The following is a 20,375-nucleotide window of genomic DNA, read 5'->3' as shown; positions in this document are numbered from 1 at the left end:
TCGGTTTTCTTTTTAGGTGAATATTATTATTATTATTATTATTATTATTATTATTATTATTATTATTATTAATTATTATATTTCCTTCAATTTTAGCAGCCAGAATTATTTTTTTTTTACTCTGTTATTCAATTTTTCTGCAGAAAAAAAATTGTATTTTCCGGCTCGGTTTTCTTTTTAGGTGAATATTATTATTATTATTATTATTATTATTATTATTATTATTATTATTATTAATAATAATTATATTTCCTTCAATTTTAGCGGCCAGAATTGTGTCGTAAAAGTCGTGACTTGATGTTGAGCCTAAATTTTGCGATTTTTGGTGTTTTCATTGAGTTTCTACAAGCTCTGACAAAATGGGGGAAGCTGGGGCAAAGCAGGACAGGGACACCATAGCTCAGCCACTTCATGGCGAGGTGTTGCGCTGTGTGAGAGATTTCTGGCGTAGCCACTCGTCAGACGCTGCTGATTTATGAAGAAGCGCGTACCGTGAAAATATAGATAGAACGTGTATGTGAAAAACTGCAGTCTGAGGCTGCTTTCACACATCAGTTTTTTGGCATCAGGCACGATCCGGTGAAAAAAATTGATGCGACATATCCGCCAAAAGCCGGATGGAACGCAAGGCCATCCGGCGCTAATAGAAGTCTATGGGGGAAAAATGGATATGGCGGCAACAGATAATTATTATTATTATTATTATTATTAATAATAATTATATTTCCTTCAATTTTAGCAGCCAGAATTATTATTTTTTTTTTTTTTACTCGGTTATTCAATTTTTCTGCAGAAAAAAAAATATATTTTCCGGCTCGGTTTTCTTTTTAGGTGATGATGATGATTATTATTATTATTATTATTAATAATTATTATATTTCCTTCAATTTTAGCAGCCAGAATTATTATTATTATTTTTTTTTTTTTACTCGGTTATTCAATTTTTCTGCAGAAAAAAAATTGTATTTTCTGGCTCAGTTTTCTTTTTAGGTAAATATTCTTATTATTATTATTATTATTATTATTATTATTATTTATCATTATATTTCCTTCACTTTTAGCAGCCAGAATTATTATTATTATTTTAGTTTTTTTTACTCGGTTATTCAATTTTTCTGCAGAAAAAAAAAATTGTATTTTCCGGCTCGGTTTTCTTTTTAGGTGAATATTATTATTATTATTATTATTATTATTAATTATATTTCCTTCAATTTTAGCAGCCAGAATTATTATTATTTTTTTTTACTCGGTTATTCAATTTTTCTGCAGAAAAAAAATTGTATTTTCCGGCTCGCTTTTCTTTTTAGGTAAATATTATTAATTATTATTATTATTATTATTATTATATTTCCTTCAATTTTAGGAGCCAGAATTATTATTATTTTTTTTTGTTACTCGGTTATTCAATTTTTCTGCAGAAAAAAAATTGTATTTTCCGGCTCGGTTTTCTTTTTAGGTGAATATTATTATTATTATTATTATTATTATTATTAATTATTATATTTCCTTCAATTTTAGCAGCCAGAATTATTTTTTTTTTTACTCTGTTATTCAATTTTTCTGCAGAAAAAAAATTGTATTTTCCGGCTCGGTTTTCTTTTTAGGTGAATATTATTATTATTATTATTATTATTATTATTATTATTATTAATAATAATTATATTTCCTTCAATTTTAGCGGCCAGAATTATTTTTTTTTTTTTACTCGGTTATTCAATTTTTCTGCAGAAAAAAAATTGTATTTTCCGGCTCGGTTTTCTTTTTAGGTGAATATTATTATTATTATTATTATTATTATTAATAATTATATTTCCTTCAATTTTAGCAGCCAGAATTATTTATTTTTTTTTTTTTACTCGGTTATTCAATTTTTCTGCAGAAAAAAAATTATATTTTCCGGCTCGGTTTTCTTTTTAGGTGATAATGATGATGATTATTATTATTATTATTATTATTATTAATAATAATTCTTATATTTCCTTCAATTTTAGCAGCCAGAATTATTATTATTATTTATTTTTTTTTTACTCAGTTATTCAATTTTTCTGCAGAAAAAAAATTGTATTTTCCGGCTCGGTTTTCTTTTTAGGTAAATATTATTAATTAATTATTATTATTATTATTATTATTATTATTATTATTATTATATTTCCTTCAATTTTAACAGCCAGAATTATTATTATTATTTTTTTTTTTTTACTCGGTTATTCAATTTTTCTGCAGAAAAAAAATTGTATTTTCTGGCTCAGTTTTCTTTTTAGGTAAATATTATTATTATTATTATTATTATTATTATTATTATTATTATTATTATTATTATTTATCATTATATTTCCTTCAATTTTAGCAGCCAGAATTATTATTATTATTTTAGTTTTTTTTACTCGGTTATTCAATTTTTCTGCAGAAAAAAAAACTGTATTTTCCGGCTCGGTTTTCTTTTTAGGTGAATATTATTATTATTATTATTATTATTATTAATAATTATATTTCCTTCAATTTTAGCAGCCAGAATTATTATTATTATTATTTTTTTTTACTCGGTTATTCAATTTTTCTGCAGAAAAAAAATTGTATTTTCCGGCTCGGTTTTCTTTTTAGGTAAATATTATTATTATTATTAATTATTATATTTCCTTCAATTTTAGCAGCCAGAATTTTTTTTTTTTACTCTGTTATTCAATTTTTCTGCAGAAAAAAAATTGTATTTTCTGGCTCAGTTTTCTTTTTAGGTAAATATTATTATTATTATTATTATTATTATTTATCATTATATTTCCTTCACTTTTAGCAGCCAAAATTATTATTATTATTTTAGTTTTTTTTACTCGGTTATTCAATTTTTCTGCAGAAAAAAAAAATTGTATTTTCCGGCTCGGTTTTCTTTTTAGGTGAATATTATTATTATTATTATTATTATTATTATTATTATTATTATTATTAATAATTATATTTCCTTCAATTTTAGCAGCCAGAATTATTATTATTTTTTTTTACTCGGTTATTCAATTTTTCTGCAGAAAAAAAATTGTATTTTCCGGCTCGCTTTTCTTTTTAGGTAAATATTATTAATTATTATTATTATTATTATTATATTTCCTTCAATTTTAGGAGCCAGAATTATTATTATTTTTTTTTGTTACTCGGTTATTCAATTTTTCTGCAGAAAAAAAATTGTATTTTCCGGCTAGGTTTTCTTTTTAGGTGAATATTATTATTATTATTATTATTATTATTATTAATAATAATAATTATATTTCCTTCAATTTTAGCGGCCAGAATTATTTTTTTTTTTTACTCGGTTATTCAATTTTTCTGCAGAAAAAAAATTGTATTTTCCGGCTCGGTTTTCTTTTTAGGTGAATATTATTATTATTATTATTATTATTATTATTATTATTATTATTATTATTAATAATAATAATTATATTTCCTTCAATTTTAGCAGCCAGAATTATTTTTTTTTTTTTTTTTACTCGGTTATTCAATTTTTCTGCAGAAAAAAAAATTATATTTTCCGGCTCGGTTTTCTTTTTAGGTGATGATGATGATTATTATTATTATTATTATTATTATTAATAATAATTATTATATTTCCTTCAATTTTAGCAGCCAGAATTATTATTATTATTTATTTTTTTTTTACTCAGTTATTCAATTTTTCTGCAGAAAAAAAATTGTATTTTCCGGCTCGGTTTTCTTTTTAGGTAAATATTATTAATTAATTATTATTATTATTATTATTATATTTCCTTCAATTTTAACAGCCAGAATTATTATTATTATTATTTTTTTTTTACTCGGTTATTCAATTTTTCTGCAGAAAAAAAATTGTATTTTCTGGCTCAGTTTTCTTTTTAGGTAAATATTATTATTATTATTATTATTATTATTATTATTATTATTATTATTATTATTATTATTATTATTTATCATTATATTTCCTTCAATTTTAGCAGCCAGAATTATTATTATTATTTTAGTTTTTTTTACTCGGTTATTCAATTTTTCTGCAGAAAAAAAAATTGTATTTTCCGGCTCGGTTTTCTTTTTAGGTGAATATTATTATTATTATTATTATTATTATTATTATTAATAATTATATTTCCTTCAGTTTTAGCAGCCAGAATTATTATTATTATTATTTTTTTTTACTCGGTTATTCAATTTTTCTGCAGAAAAAAAATTGTATTTTCCGGCTCGGTTTTCTTTTTAGGTAAATATTATTATTATTATTATTAATTATTATATTTCCTTCAATTTTAGCAGCCAGAATTTTTTTTTTTTTACCCTGTTATTCAATTTTTCTGCAGAAAAAAAATTGTATTTTCTGGCTCGGTTTTCTTTTTAGGTGAATATTATTATTAATTATTATTATTATTATTATTATTATTATTAATAATAATAATAACTATTATTATATTTCCTTCAATTTTAGCAGCCAGAATTATTATTATAATTTTTTGTACTCCGTTATTAAATTTTTCTGCAGAAAAAAAATTGTATTTTCCGGCTCGATTTTCTTTTTAGGTGAATATTATATCAAGGTGTTTTTTGTTTTGTTTTTTTTAATAAATATAGACAAAAAACAGTTTTTTTTTTCTTTTTGTTCTTTTTTTACTATTTACATGTCACACTAAAAGCTTATTGAATAAATTATTCAAGTTATTATTAGGGGTAGCTATGAGCGAATACCGGATGTCCATGGCTCGAATTAGAAGTAAAAAAAAAACTGAGAGTTTGTGTGCTGTTCGTATGCTACGGTAATAAAGTTTGTTGAAAGGCTGCAGTGCATCCAATCAACAAGCTTCGCTGCATGCGGAAGATGACTGTACGCTCCTGTGAATAATAAATAAAAGAATATGGGCTCCCCCCGATCTTTGATTCCCAGCCAAGGTAAAGCAGACGGCTAAGGGCTGGTATTATCAGGGTGGGAAGGGCCATGGTTATTGGGCCCCTCTCAGCCTAAAAATAGCAGCCCACAGCCACTCCAGAAGAGGCGTGTCCATTAAATGCGCCAATTCTGAAGCTTTACCAGTCTCTTCCTGATTGCCCTGGTGCAGTGCCAATCGGGGTAATACTTTTTGGGTTGATGTCAGCTGTGACTTGACAGCTGGCATCCAGCCCAGGGGGTTAGTAATGAATAACTGTCTCTCAGACACCCCCCATTACTAACCCACCAAGTGTAGAGTTAAAACACACACATACACTAGAAAAAAAAAGTTTATTTAAACTACCCACACTCCTTAATTCTCCAATTTATTACATCAAAATAAATCTTGAAAGTTCCAACGTAATCCAAAGAGTAATGTCCTACAACGTTCATCGATTCCTATGGAAAACGTTCTTAGAACGATGCTGCATAGGTTACTGACAGAATTTCTCATGCTAAATGATGAAAAAAAAAACAAAAACATTGTGGTGTCTCCTCTATTTTTGATAACCAGCCAAAGGTTACAGCCCACAGTTGTCTGCTTTACCTGTGCTGGTTATCAAAAATAGGAGGGAGCCCATTTTTTTGTTTTTTTTATTTATTCCAAATCCAGATTTGCAGGGCAATTACCTCCTTTTTGCTTCCTTTTGCAGCCCCCTAGCCCTCACTGCAACCATTTTACAGCAGCAAAGTTCTAGTCCCCATAGACATATAATGGGGTTCAGGGCCCGGGGTCAAGTTCGTGTCCCGAATCAAACTTTTAACTAAAGTCCGGCCGAATCCGAACTTACACGGGTCTGCTCATCCCTAATTATGGGTGAAAGGGTATGACTACACATTGAGGTTTTTTGCCGCAGTAATGCAGCATTTTAGGCCACATGCACACGTTGGGTATTTCAGTGTTAGTAAGCCAAAAACAAGAATGGAACTGTAGCGTGGCGCGAGACAGTAGTTGTAGGCAAGGTGAGGTTCTCTTATGCTTTGGCACGCTACATGAAAAATGGGGTCCTAGCTAGGTGTGTGGACTTGTTTAATGAGAGGGGTTACAATGCCGCATTGTTTCGGAGGGCCAGGACCAGATGACAAGTTATTCAGAAACGGAGACTACCAGTTCTTTAAAACCAACATAGTTTTACTTAACAATCCATAGATGACAACTACACATACCAGGTAGCAGCTAAGCAGCTACACAACTTCTCATACATTAATAAGGGCGCCAGTCAAACGACTGTATGCCTCACCCAATGATCGCATCACAAAGCTCGGACTGGCCGGCATTTGTACTGACCCGAGCGTGATAGCCTGTATTTCTATGTAGCTGCCACATTCAGGTCAACACAGCCGCTGGCCAGTCCGAGCATTGGAATACGATACTGGAACGAGTCATATGGCAGTGTGACTGCGCCCTTACACAGAGTATCCTTAAGCATCTGGAATGTTCCTCTTCTAGCTAACATCAGCATAACTAAGCTTAGCTCCACAGTGCAGAACGTGGAAACCATTCAACCCTCCCTGGAGTTCCGCATCTGCTTCTCATTGTAGAGGAGGGGCTTTTGCCAATATGGCGGAATTCAAGTTTCAAGCTTTCAGATGCTTGGGGAACTCTAGCTCAGGACGGTCTCTTGTCTTGAGTGCTTCTCCATTTTGACCCGTTACCTTTAGAAGCTGTAAGCCATTTAGACCCAGACTGCTAGAAGTCCTCCTATCCGAACCCTTCTAAGTAGGTCACTCCAATTCGAAGGTCGGTCTCTGGACCTAACAAGGTCCTTTACTCTGTTATCTCAGCTGATTACTTCAGATCACACTATCCTGGTTCCAGTCTCCTTACTCTTGTCTACCACAGGTCATCCACTACATGCAGCCTTGATGACCATTCAGACGTCTGACTGGTCTACAGCGTGGCTTGGTCCCAGTTGGTTATTAAATGTATGTTTTCCCTGAAATGCTGCAGCGTTTCAGAGGGAAACTACCTGTCTGTGTTCATACAGCCAGTGTCTGATACATCCTGACTTCAGATTGGGCAGCATGTATCAGATGTCAGGTTTCCTTTAAGACACTACTCCAGAACTTTTTTTTATTGGTTCTTTAAATCTAAGTCCCCTAACCCCTCTATTCTACTCTCCCTCCAGCAGTTTCAACTTTTATCACCGCCACACCAGTCAGTCTTTGACGATTTATGCCAGCAGCTCCTGTGTTTTTTGGAGCAAGACGGAGGTCACAACAACTCAATACAAGTCTATAAGAGCCTTGTTACGGCTCTCATAGACTTGCATTGGGATCGTGAGTGATATCTTCTGACTTCCAGCCAGTCCTAAGTTTCTGTCCCAAGATGTTATCAGTAAATGTTGAAGATGCCAGATAGTAAGTATATGACAGGGGAAGGGGACTACCTTTAAAACACCACTCCGGCTCTGGAAAAAAAAAAGCGAAAGGGGTGCTTTAAATAAATCTGCTTTGTTTTTGATACTTCCTTGTATTTATTCATCCAGTCAATGCAGATTACATATGTTTTTAGTGTGATTCTACAGTGGAAACTCACTGAAAACACATATGCATTTTTTAGCTGTGGATATTTTGCATCTAATGCAATTCTAAGGGGAAAATTAGTACACAAACCTCCGCTCACCATGCTGTAGATTTGAAACTCGCACTGCAAGTCAGTTTACACATTTTAAAAAAGAACATTGTACATGATTTATAGATATCTTATGGTCCCTTGCAGTGGCGTAACTAGAGATTGATGGGCCCCGGTGCAAAGTTCGGACACGGCTCCCCTCGACGTACACCGACAATTGGGGTACGGGATAACACTGGCATTCAGGGTATGTGATAATCACGCTGACACTTGGCTCTTACCCTCAGCACCCAGATTTCCCATGATCTAAAAACCCTCTATCAGCACCCAGCTTTCCTATGTTCTGATATCCATCTTGTCATCAGAACCCAGCTTTTCCATGCTCTGCTATACATCTTTACCTCAGCACCCAGCTTTCCTATATCAGAGCATGAGAAAGCTGGGTCCTGAGAGATGTACAGCAGAGCATGGGAAAGCTGGGTGCTGGGGGAAAGAGCCTTTTTCCCTCAGCACAAAACGTTTGAATCCCATGCTTGTATCTTTGTCCCCCTTTGTATATAGTTCTCCAAATACTGTAATGGCACCCATATAGCCTTCCATATAGTATAAAGGGTCCCACATAACCCTTCATATATTAGAATGCACCTCCATAGTCCTCCATGTATTATAATGCATTTCCCATAGTTCTCCATGTATTATAATTCATCCCATAGCACTCAATAGATTATACTGCACCACAAAGGCCTCCATGTTTTAAAATGCACCCCCATTGTCCATGTATAAGGTAGCCTCCATATACTATAATGTAGCCCCCATAGTCCTATATGTATTATAATGCAGCCCCATTAACCATCATATTGTATTATGCAACCCCATACTCCTCTATGTAAATGCACCCCTATAGTCCATGTATAAGGTGTCTTTCATTTTGTATAATGAAGCCCCCACCAGGCCTCCCTGTGTATAATGCAGCGCCCACCAGGCCTCCCTGTGTGTAATGCAGCCCCTACCAAGCCTCCAAGTGCATAATGCAGCCCACCAGGCCACCCTGTGTATAATGCAGCCCCCACCAGGCCTCCCTATATATAATGCAGCCCCCACCAGGTCTCTCTGCGTATAATGCAGCCCCCACCAGGCCTCCCTGTGTATAATGCAGCCCCCACCAGGCCTCCTTGTGTATAATGCAGATTCCACTAGGCCTCCCTGTGTATAATGCAGCCTCTACCAGGCCTCCCTGTGTATAATGCAGCCTCCACCAGGCCTCCCTGTGTATAATGCAGCCTCCACCAGGCCTCCCTATGTGTAATGCAGCCCCCACCAAGCCCCTCTGTGTATAATGCAGAACCCCCAGGTCTCCCTGTATATAATGCAGCCTCCACCAGGCCTCCCTGTGTATAATGCAGCCTCTACCAGGCCTCCCTGTGTATAATGCAGCCCCCACCAGGCCTCCCTGTGTATAATACAGCACCCACAGGCCTCCCTGTGCATAATGCAAAACCCCCACCAGGCCTCCCTGTGCATAATGCAGAACTCCCACCAGGCCTCCCTGTGCATAATGCAGAACCCCCAGGCCTCTGGCCACCGTGTACTCCTTGATTAAAAAAAAAAAAAAATACCTTGTTCATTTCACCACTGCTTCGTCCTCACCTCTGTCCTCCGTTCCCCTGCTGCTCCGATCACTGTCCTCCCGTCCTGCGCCCTGTGCTCTCAGCAGAGCAGTCACACAGGAGTGACGTCACCGCGCACAGGGGGAGAAGTATGGAGCATGGAACGCCGCTCTATGCTTCATCATTGCTGTGCGCGATGACAGAGGAGGGGGCCCCGTGCCGCCGCTGATGACAACGGGCAGGGGGGCGGCATCTGTATATATAGCGGCCGCGTGTTCTGCAGAGCGGGCCCCTAAGCAGCCGGGCCCGGTCACAATGGCGACCTCTGCGACCGCGGTAGTTACGCCCCTGGTCCCTTGCTGGAAGTGTAAGATGCTGGGCATTTTGTGCAGAGAAAATACACAGCACCAAAATTCACCAAAAACTATAAACCTAAAGAAAGATTATTTTCATCAACCCACCACCATGGCTTTATTTACGAATGTTTCTTATTGAGAAATCAGTGATTGTATTGTAGAAAGAACAGAAGGGAGAATCTTATTTTGTAAGGTATTCTGAAAACAGGGGACCCTGCACAACAAGAGGATTAGCAAACAAAGCGTCTCTCTGACTTACCCCAGAACATATACAGGCTCCATAGCTGAGGATTTAGTACATAAAGTGCAGATGCCTCCTGAGGAATATGAATGGAAGTCTTCTTCCTTCTCTCACCTTTGAAACTTTAGTTATCGGTGTTCTCCCTGCTACTTACATGGTAAGTTATAAACCGTAGATAAGATGAAGGTGCAGCTGCCTTCCTACATCTACATGGAAAATCTTCTGCTGTTTTAAAGGGATCCTGTCACCTCCAAAAGCACTATCTACCTGCAGATACCATGGTAGTCTGGAGGCACATAGCGTTGCTTGCCTTACTAGAGCAGCAGCTGAGGAGGATGACATTTAAAGGGAACCTGTCAGTAGGATTTTGTACCCCAAACTGATCTAATCTATTTTAGGGTGCAGTAATGCAAAATAAAGCCATACCTTTGTTTTACCAATCCTTGATTCCATGGCAAAGAAATCCCTATTCATATTTTTATGCTAATGAGCCACACATGCAGGGTGCTTGGCTCTGCACTTACAGTTCTCTCACTTGTCATTAATAGGGGAAAGAGCCGGAGAGGCTGGAGGGCTACAAGTGCAGGGTCAAGCCAAATTGGAACTGAGATTTCTCTGCAATGGAATAAAGAAATGATAAAACAACCTAACAAGAAATGATAAAACAACTTAACAAGAAATGATAAAACAACTTAACAAGAAATAATAAAAACAACCTAACAAGAAATGATAAAACAACCGAACAAGAAATGATAAAACAACCGAACAAGAAATGATAAAACAACCAAACAAGAAATGATAAAACAACTTAACAAAGAATTGTATCAGTTTGAGGTACAAAAACATGGTAACATGCCCTTTAAATTACATTCTCACTACAGCAGCTTGTCTCTAGTAATAGGGTCACTGCAGAGAGCTCGTACGGTAACCACTTGCTATACAATGAGCGGTCAGTAATCATTCTTACATTGACAGTCTGCTTTGCACACATAAGCTGCAGAGCTAGCTGTCAATCAAAGTGCTGGGGAGTGATTATATTTGCTGCTCACAGTATAGTGAATAGTGACCGTTACAGCTCACTGCACCACCACAATGTCTGAAGGCGGGCAACTGCAGGGAGAATAGAACATCATTTTCTCCAGGTAGATACTGCTCCAGTAAACCAGCCAGGCATGGTTTAAACACTATAGATCAGTATTACTGTACAGCTCAACTAGTCTCACAAACCACCTGCAAGGAGAACTGATATAGGTAGTAATCAATACGTTGGTATAAGGTGCGCGTTTCACTGCATTTCTGTTTTTGTCAAGAGGCAGTGAAACGCGCGTTGAGGTGGAAGAGGCGCTTGGGATGTGCTGCATAGGACACACATATGGCTACAGGTAATTACATGGGCATAACGCCTTCTATGTAGGTCTATGAGGCTGGCACATTATACCAACGTATTGATTACTACCGATATCAGTTCTCCATGCAGGTGGTTTGTGAGACTAGTTGAGCTGTACAGTAATACTGATCTATATTGATCTATGATGTTTTGATTCATGCACTTTATACTTGTCTTCCTACCACTGTTTGCCCTTTATCAGGTGTAGCCATTACAAGCTGATATAGCGTAAAATGTATACATGTCTATGCGCTGCTCTCCCTCCCGCCTCCCTTTGTAGTGCGGTCCTTCCCCCTGTATCCTAATAGTTGTAGTCTATGTACAAAGTTTATTGAGTGATGTATGTACTTGCACATTATTTAATACATTTTCTATTTGAGCAATTTTATGTGCCCTTGATTTGGTTTATGTAGGCTATTATATGTTGGTATAATTACAGCCTTGTATGCCTCAACTAAGATGAGTTCGACAATATGTTTACATTAGCACTCATAGGTGCTGTCCTGTAATGTCACCCCAAGTGGTAGAGCAATGAATAAAACATATGGGGGGGGGACAAAAAAACCCCCGGCAAATAAGGCTGTGCTAAAAACAAACAAAACTGCATCTCCAAATAAAACAGCAATTGTGAACTGTTTGCTTATGCATAGGCTCTTACAGAGGACTGCTGTATCCTTTTGTTTGTGTTTTCGTATTAAAAAAAAAAAAATAGGTGTTCATTTTTCAGAGCCTTTCCTTTTTGGTCGGTCAAAATGCCCAGTGGGATTGGCAAAGACCACCAGGACTATTTACATGCCAATGATTAAGGAGCTTATTTGCATGGAAATAATAAATGCTATTGATGGGGATATAACATAAGGCCACGTGCACATGTTGAGTATTTGGTGAGTTTTTTACATCAGTGTTTGTTACCCAAGACCCAGAATAGAACAATCAGAGGTAAAGTATAATAGAAACACAGGCACCACTTCTGTATTATTCACCCACTCCTGATTTTTGTCTTATAAATACTGAGGTAAAAAACTCACCAAATCCTCACCGTGTGCACGTGGCCTAATAGACGTCCAAAGGTCTGCTTACATAAACTGTCTGGCAATATTAAATCACCGCTCATTGTTAAATATTTACCAATTGGCAGTCATTTAAAAGTCTACTTCCACAGGTAGACTGGCACATGGAGGTTTGCACAAAACTCGCCGGCTGTCATGGCGGCGTCCAGCTCTGTTCACATTGCAGAGTCTGAAACTCCCACGCCCGATGGTTTCTCTGGTGTTTCTGATTAATTAAAGCGGGCTTTACACGTTGCAACATCGGCAATAATATATCATCGGGGTCACGTCGTTAGTGACGCACATCCCCGACGCAGTTACTGACATCGCAGCGTGTAACGCAAATGAGCGACGATCAACGAGCACAAAAACGTCAAAAATCATTGCTCGTTGTCACGCCGCTCATTTCCATAATATCGCTGCAGCGACAGGTACGATGTTGTTTGTCGTTCCTGCGGCAGCACACATCGCTGTGTGTGACACCGCAGGAGCGACAAACCTCTCCTTACCTGCCTCCACCGGAAAAGGAGGAAGGAAGGAGGTGGGCGGCATGTTCCGGTCGCTCATCTCCGCCCCTCCTTTTCTATTGAGTGGCAATTCAGTGACGCTGCTGTGACGTCACTGTGACGCTGAACGAACCGCCCCCTTAGAAAGGAGGCGGATCGCCAGTCACAGCGACGTCGCAGGGCATGTAAGTGCGTGTGACGCTGCCGTAGCGATTATGTTCGCTACGGCAGCGATTAACACATATCGGCCATACAACGGGGGCGGGTGCTATCGCGCTCGGCATCGCTAGCGCTGTCGCAGCGTGTAAAACCTGCTTTAGGCAGGCCCGGGAGCCAACCTGCTGTCTGCTCAGCCTAAGGTCAACAATGCTTGCTTAAGTAGTCTTTTACTAGGCATTGCCCCCACTAGCCAGATTCCTACTCCCCACTGATGAGGGGCAAATACCCCGAAACGGCTGTCTGTGGATGGATACCATGTTTGGTATAGGTGGTCTCCTTGACTGGAGACTGCCCTTCCCGTGGTTGTTCGTTCCCGGTGAAAGACCTGGCTAGTTTCCTGGCAGCGTTGAGAAACACGTGATGGTGTCTCCGCGGCTTTCTTATTTGCATACTTCCCAGGGGGCATTGCTCTAGAATCACTGCGTTGAGAAACACGTGATGGTGTCTCCGCAGTGGATATGTTGATCTCCCTAAGGTCAACAATGCTTGCTTAAGTAGTCTTTTACTAGGCATTGTCCCCACTAGCCAGATTCCTACTCCACACTGATGAGGGGCAAATACCCCGAAACGGCTGTCTGTGGATGGATATCATGTTTGGTATAGGTGGTCTCCTTGACTGGAGAATGCCCTTCCCGTGATTGTTCCTTCCCGGTGAAAGACCTGGCTAGTGTCCTGGCAGCGTTGAGAAACACGTGATGGTGTCTCCGCGGCTTTCTTATTTGCTCAGTCATGGACAAGCTAGCAACCGTTAACCTCTGCTAGCCTGCTCATTAGGTTTCTTTCATCGCATGTTGTAAGGAAGCCAATCACTTCTGCTCCTCTCCTTCTGCTCCTCTCATTTTTAGGCTGAAGGAAATCTTCTAACTATGCCAACTATAGTTTATGCTGTGTTGGTCTGTGAGTTGTGGTGTTCCACACTTGAGGAAAAAAGAGTTGCTTTGTGCTTGGTGTTGATGTGGAGTTACCCTTCGTATTGTTGTATCCACCCTGCTCTTGTTTTCCTCCTAATCTCTTATGGGTTTTATACCTCGGTGTATGTGTACTGTGTGAGAGAGTTTTGTCTATTTCTGTGGGTTAAATCACATTCCTGTGCCAGCCCCCCTGGGGAGGATGTATAAGATGAGGGCTGGTCAGGATCAGGGCTAGGAAAGAGACTCAGACATCACCACCATCAGGGGTATCTCTGAGAATAGGGATAGCACAGGGCAGTTTACTGGCCCTGGTTTCCCGCTATCCCCATAGTCCCTCATGACACAGAATGTGATAAACGATGTGCACTGAATGATCTGTAATAAATTGGTCAGTGCACCTGGGCTGCCATTGTTCAATGTGCTTCCTAGACCGATGATTTGAAAACCTACATAAAAATCATTGCACCCTTTGTTCATTCATTGGGTGATCATCAGCCTTTAAACTACAAGATTATCATGAATGCGCATTCCTGGAGCGATTGTCCACGCTAATCTTTCAGTATAAATCCACTTTAGGTAATCCATTTTCACAAACTAGTTCTAGATATTCCTTATTATATCTGCATTAAAGGTGCTCTCTGAGCAAGTTGAAATTAATTTTCTCACTTTGTAATCTGTTTATTACTTCATTCTATATATAGAGACATGGACTAAAGTGTTGGACCCCTTGAAAATGTTCCAGAAAATGAAATACTTCTAGAAAATGTTTGCAATTACTCATGTTTCGTTATACACATGATTATTTTCTTTGTGTGTATTGGAACGTAACAACAAAAAAAGGCAAATTTGACATAATTTCAAACAAAACTACAAAAATTGTCAGGACAAAAATTGTTGGCACCCTCAACTTAATATTTGATTGCACATCCTTTGGATTAAATAACTGCAGCCAGCCACTTCCTATAACCAACAACAAACTTCTTACACCTCTCAACTGGAATTTTGGACCACTCTTCTTTTACAAACTGCTACAGCTCTCCCAAATTTGAAGGGTGTCTTCTCCCAACAGCAATTTTAAGATGTCTCCACATGTGTTCAATGGGATTTAGATCTGCATTCATTAATGGCCATTTCAGAACTCTCCAGTGCTTTGTTTACATCCATTTCTGGGTGCTTTTTGAAGTATGTTTGGGTTCATTGTTCTGCTGGAAGACCCATGACCTAGGATGCAAACCCAGCTTTCTGACACTGGACAGTACATTGCGACTCAAAATCCTTCAGTAATCCTCAGATTTCATATGGCTTGCACACAATCAAGGCACCCAGTGCCAGAGGCAGGAAAACAATCCCAAAACATCTGTGAACCTCCATCATATTTGCCTGTAGCTATTGTGTTCTTTTCTTTGTAGGCCTCATTCTGTCTTCAGTAAACAGAAAAATGATGCACTATACCAAAAAAAGCCTTATCTTGGTCTCATCTATACACGAGATGCCTTCTCAGAAGGATTTTGGCTTACTAACATGCATTTTGACAAACTGCATTCTAGCTCTTTTATGTCTCTGTGTCAGCAGTGAAGTCCTCCTGGGTCTTCAGCTACCTCCACCCTTTAAAAAGATGGTGGATCCTGTTCCTCCATGCCAAATATAGCAAAAGCGATACCGGTCTCTGTACATGGTAATTCAGATACTGGAGCACTGTTGTATGCTATCATGGTGTGTTGTGGAGATACCCTAGTTGTTGTGTATCTCCTTCTTTTTCTTTATTTCCCCCTGTGCACATATTGTCTTTACCACCGTGATTGACTACTGTGAGTGTGTGTTTTAGTTCCTCACTGTCTGTCTATTTGTGTGAGGATGTATCACTCCAGTCCCGGCCCCCTCCCAGGGTTGGGGTGGGGGGGTATGAGATCACGGCTTCTCAGGAGTTAGGGAAACACTGAAGGTCCAGACCTCACCACCATCAAGCGAATCTCTGGGACAGTTAGGGGCTCCAGTAGCCTGCGAGTCAGTTTAGGAGTCCTGATTCCCAGTCACCCCGTTACTACCATGACAATGTCATTCAAATGTAGACAGATAGCTTACGCTGACACTGATGCACTCTGAGCCTGCAGGACAGATTGAATTTCTTTGGAACTTGATTCAGAATGCTTATCCGCCACCTGAACTATCCTGCATTGCAAACTTTCATCAAATTTTCTCTACCATCCACATCGAGAGAGATTAACCATAGGTTGTAAACTTTTTGATTATGTTGTGCACCTTGGATAAAGGAACATCAAAGTCTCTGGAAATGTACTTGTAACCTTGAGATAGTTAAATTTTTTCAACAATTTTGGTTTTCAAGTCCTCAAACAGTTCTCTTCTCTTCTTTCAACTCTTCATGCTTAGTGTGGCACACAGTCACACAATCCTTAAGACTAAAGGCCCCGTTACACGCAACATCGCTAACGAGATGTCGTTGGGGTCACGGAATTCGTGACGCACATCCGGCCTCGTTAGCGACGTCGTTGCTTGTGACATGTACGAGCGACCGCTAATGATGCAAAATACTTACCAAATCGTTGATTGTTGACACGTCGTTTATTTCCCAAATGTCATTACTGCTTTTGGACGCAGGTTGTTGGTCGTTCCTGAGCAGCACACATCGCTACGTGTGACACCCCAGGAACGATGAACAGCACCGTGTCTGCGTCCTCCGGCAACGATGCGGGCGTGTCTTTCATGCGGCGGCTCTCCGCACCTCCGCTTCTATTGAACGCCTGCCGTGTAACATCGCTGTGCCGCCGCATGAACCGCCCCCTTAGAAAAGAAGCTGTTCTCCAGCCACAGGGACGTCGCTTGGAAGCTAAGTACGTGTGACGGGTATTAGCGATATTGTGCGACACGGGCAGCGATTTGCCCGTGATGCACAAACGACGGGGGCGGGTGCTTTCACGAACGACATCGCTAGCGATGTCGCTGTGTGTAAAGCGCCCTTAAGTCAACTTATTACCTTTTCATATTGCCCAAATCAGTTAATTGCCAAAGGTGAGTTTGAACAACCATCACATGCTTGAAACAACGTTTTTTACCCACAATTTTGTAAAGGTGCCAACAATTTTGTCCAGCTCACTTTTGGGTTTTTTTGCGCCATTTTGTCCGATTTGCCTTTTTTTCCCCTTTGTTTAGTTGTTTTGTTCCAATACACAGAAATGAAAGAAACATATGTATAACAAAACATGTGTAATTGCAATAATTCTCTGGGAAAAATATTTCATTTTCTGCAGCAATTAAAAAGGGTGCCAACACTTTCAGCCATGACTGTGCATGTACAGTATATATATATATATATATATATATATATACATACACACTTGCCTCCACAATCCCCCTATATATAATTATGATGGTCCCCACAGATCCTTATATACTGTATGTAAATGTATATACATAAATATATATATACAGTCATATATGAAAAAGTTTGGGCACCCCTATTAATGTTAACCTTTTTTCTTTATAACAATTTGGGTTTTTGCAACAGCTATTTCAGTTTCATATATCTAATAACTGATGGACTGAGCAATATTTCTGGATTGAAATGAGGATTATTGTACTAACAGAAAATGTGCAATTCGCATTTAAACAAAATTTGACCGGTGCAAAAGTATGGGCACCCTTATCAATTTCTTTGAACACTCCTAACTACTTTTTACTGACTTACTAAAATACTAAATTGGTTTTGTAACCTCATTGAGCTTTGAACTTCATAGGCAGGTGTATCCAATCATGAGAAAAGGTTTTTAAGGTGGCCACTTGCAAGTTGTTCTCCTATTTGAATCTCCTACGAGGAGTGGCATCATGGGCTCCTCAAAACAACTCTCAAATTATCTGAAAACAAAGATTATTCAACATAGTTGTTCAGGGGAAGGAAACAAAAAGTTGTCTCACAGATTTAAACTGTCAGTTTCCACTGTGAGGATATAGTAAGGAAATGGAAGAACACAGGTACAGTTCTTGTTAAGCCCAGAAGTGGCAGGCAAAAAAAAATATTAGAAAGGCAGAGAAGAAGAATGGTGAGAACAGTCAAGGACAATCCACAGACCACCTCCAAAGACCTGCAGCATCATCTTGCTGCAGATGGTGTCAATGTGCATCAGTCAACAATACAGCACACGTTGCACAAGGAGAAGCTGTATGGGAGAGCAATGCGAAAGAAGCAGTTTCTGCAAGCACGCCACAAACAGAGTTGCCTGAGGTATGCAAAAGCACATTTTGGACAAGCCAGTTACATTTTGGAAGAAGGCCCTGTGGACTGATGAAACAGTCATGGATTCAGCTCAATATCAGCAGATTCTTGACAATAATGTGCAAGAATCAGTGACGAAGTTGAAGTTACGCAGGGGATGAATATTTCAGCAAGACAATGATCCAAAACACCGCTCCAAATCTACTCAGGCATTCATGCAGAGGAACAATTACAATGTTCTGGAATGGCCAACCCTGTCCCCAGACCTGAATATCATTGAAAATCTGTGGGATGATTTGAAGCGTGCTTGTTCATGCTCGGCGACTATCAAACTTAACTGAACTGGAATTATTTTGTAAACAGGAATGGTTAAATATACCTTCATCCAGGATCCTGGAACTCATTAAAAGCTACAGGAAGCGACTAGAGGCTGTTATTTTTGCAAAAGGAGGATCTACAAAATATTAATGTCACTTTTATGTTGAGGTGCTCATACTTTTGCACCGGTCAAATTTTGTTTAAATGCGGATTGCACATTTTCTGTTAGTACAATAAACCTCATTTCAATCCAGAAATATTACTCAGTCCATCAGTTATTAGATATATTAAACTGAAATAGCTGTTGAAAAACCCAAATTGTTATAAGGAAAAAAGGTTAACATTAATAGGGGTGCCCAAACTTTTTCATATGACTGTATATATATCATATACAGAAAAAATTAAAAAAAATAAGGATTATACTCGCCTAATCCTGATTTCTGTTACTGCAGCCTCCCTCTCCTCTTCTATGGTGGTCCTGCAGAGGTAGCCCGATGTGCAATGGCGTCATCACACCGCCTGAGTGGGCACGCTGACGTCTCATAAACCGCAACATAGAGCAGTCTGCAGCTTAGAAGATGAGCAATGATACAGCAGGGAGCTTATTTCTCTCTGCTTTATTACGGGATTGAATTGTGTTGGCGTCAAGGTGAAGCTGACACAATTCAGTGAGGCAGTCGCTAGAGATCCAGGGTTCGGGGCAAGAAGCCCAGGATCTTTGATGCTAGTGACGCCCCTGCCCAGACCTATATGTGAGTGATTTGGCCTCAGACCTCTTTTACATGTCTTTGTTTAAACAGGAGTGAAAAAATGGTACCATGGACATTGGTGTTTTGGATCAGTGTGTCATCAATGTGACACCCGTGGGTCTATTTCTACTATCAGTGTATCATCAGTGTTTTCATGAATGTATCATTAACTACCTAAATTACAAAGCTTCTATACTTTGCAATGTTAAACATGTACATTAGAAGGCCTATAGCCGTTTCATGTGATAACACGTCTCTTCAGGGCCTCCATGTGACTAAGTGTACTTGGCAGTCTATAGTCACAATCACAATTCCATCATATTCACTGTGGGAGTGGGCTGTCATGTGATCATATGGATGTGATGTAATGTGTATATGTGCAGTCACGTGCCAGCTAGGCTTAGTCAGCTCGTCAAGAAAATAGAATTGAGGGAGCTGGGTGAGTCAAGTCGGCACATCACTGCAAGGATTCAAATGGCATACATGCGCTAATGTGACCACCCACTCACAAGGGAATTAGGCTGCTTTCACACTACGTTTTTTTAACATGCGTCATGAACGTTTTTTTGCTGTAAAAGCGGATCCTGCTTTTACAGCAAAAAAATGTATGCAAACGCATGTGTTATTTTGCAGGATCCTGTCACTTTAAGTTTATGGGCGGGCATTGGAGTCATGTGATCAGGAGCCAGTGGAACTGAACGTGATAGACTGGGAGCCGGCATCTGACAGCTGCGGAGGCTCGTGACCAAGGTAAACATCGGGTAACTTGCTTGGATACCTGATATTTACCTTGGTTACGAGCATCCGCAGCTGCCAGGAGCCGAGCTGCCTGCTCCCTGCACACGTAACCAATGTAAACATCGGGTAACTAAGAGAAGCGCTTTTCTTGGTTACCCGATATTTACCTTGGTTACGAGTGTCCGCAGCTCTCAGGCAAGGGAGAAAGAGGAGAGGGGGGGGGGGGGGGGGAAGGGGAGAGAGGGAGGGGGAGGGGGAGAGAGACAGAGAGGGAGGGGGAGAGAGGGAGGGGGAGAGAGACAGAGAGGGAGGAGGAGAGAGGGAGGGGGAGAGAAAGACTGATCACGCGAGGCTGGTTTCTGTGCATGCTCAGTAGAGCAAGCAGGATCCTGTCTATCAGCATGCCAGCGTTCACATGCGTTTGCATGCAGTATAGTCAGGATCCAGCAATTTGCAGTATTTGGACGCAGCTCAAAAACGCTGCAAGTAGCGTTTTTGAAAAATGTTAAAAAACTGCAAGTCGCTGGATCCTCACTATAACGCACGCAAACGCATGTG

General features: G+C 39.1%; 1 protein-coding gene across 2 annotated transcripts in view; it reads right to left on the bottom strand.

The window, feature by feature from the left end:
• Positions 1 to 20,375, bottom strand: part of ACACB (acetyl-CoA carboxylase beta) — a 352,023-nt gene that overhangs the window by 274,979 nt on the left and 56,669 nt on the right. The window lies entirely within an intron of this gene.

This window comes from Anomaloglossus baeobatrachus, chromosome 1 (assembly GCF_048569485.1).
Source record: "Anomaloglossus baeobatrachus isolate aAnoBae1 chromosome 1, aAnoBae1.hap1, whole genome shotgun sequence".
Lineage (NCBI taxonomy): Eukaryota > Metazoa > Chordata > Amphibia > Anura > Aromobatidae > Anomaloglossus > Anomaloglossus baeobatrachus.
Note: the sequence above shows the minus strand (reverse complement) of the source record. Positions and strands in the feature narration are given on the sequence as shown.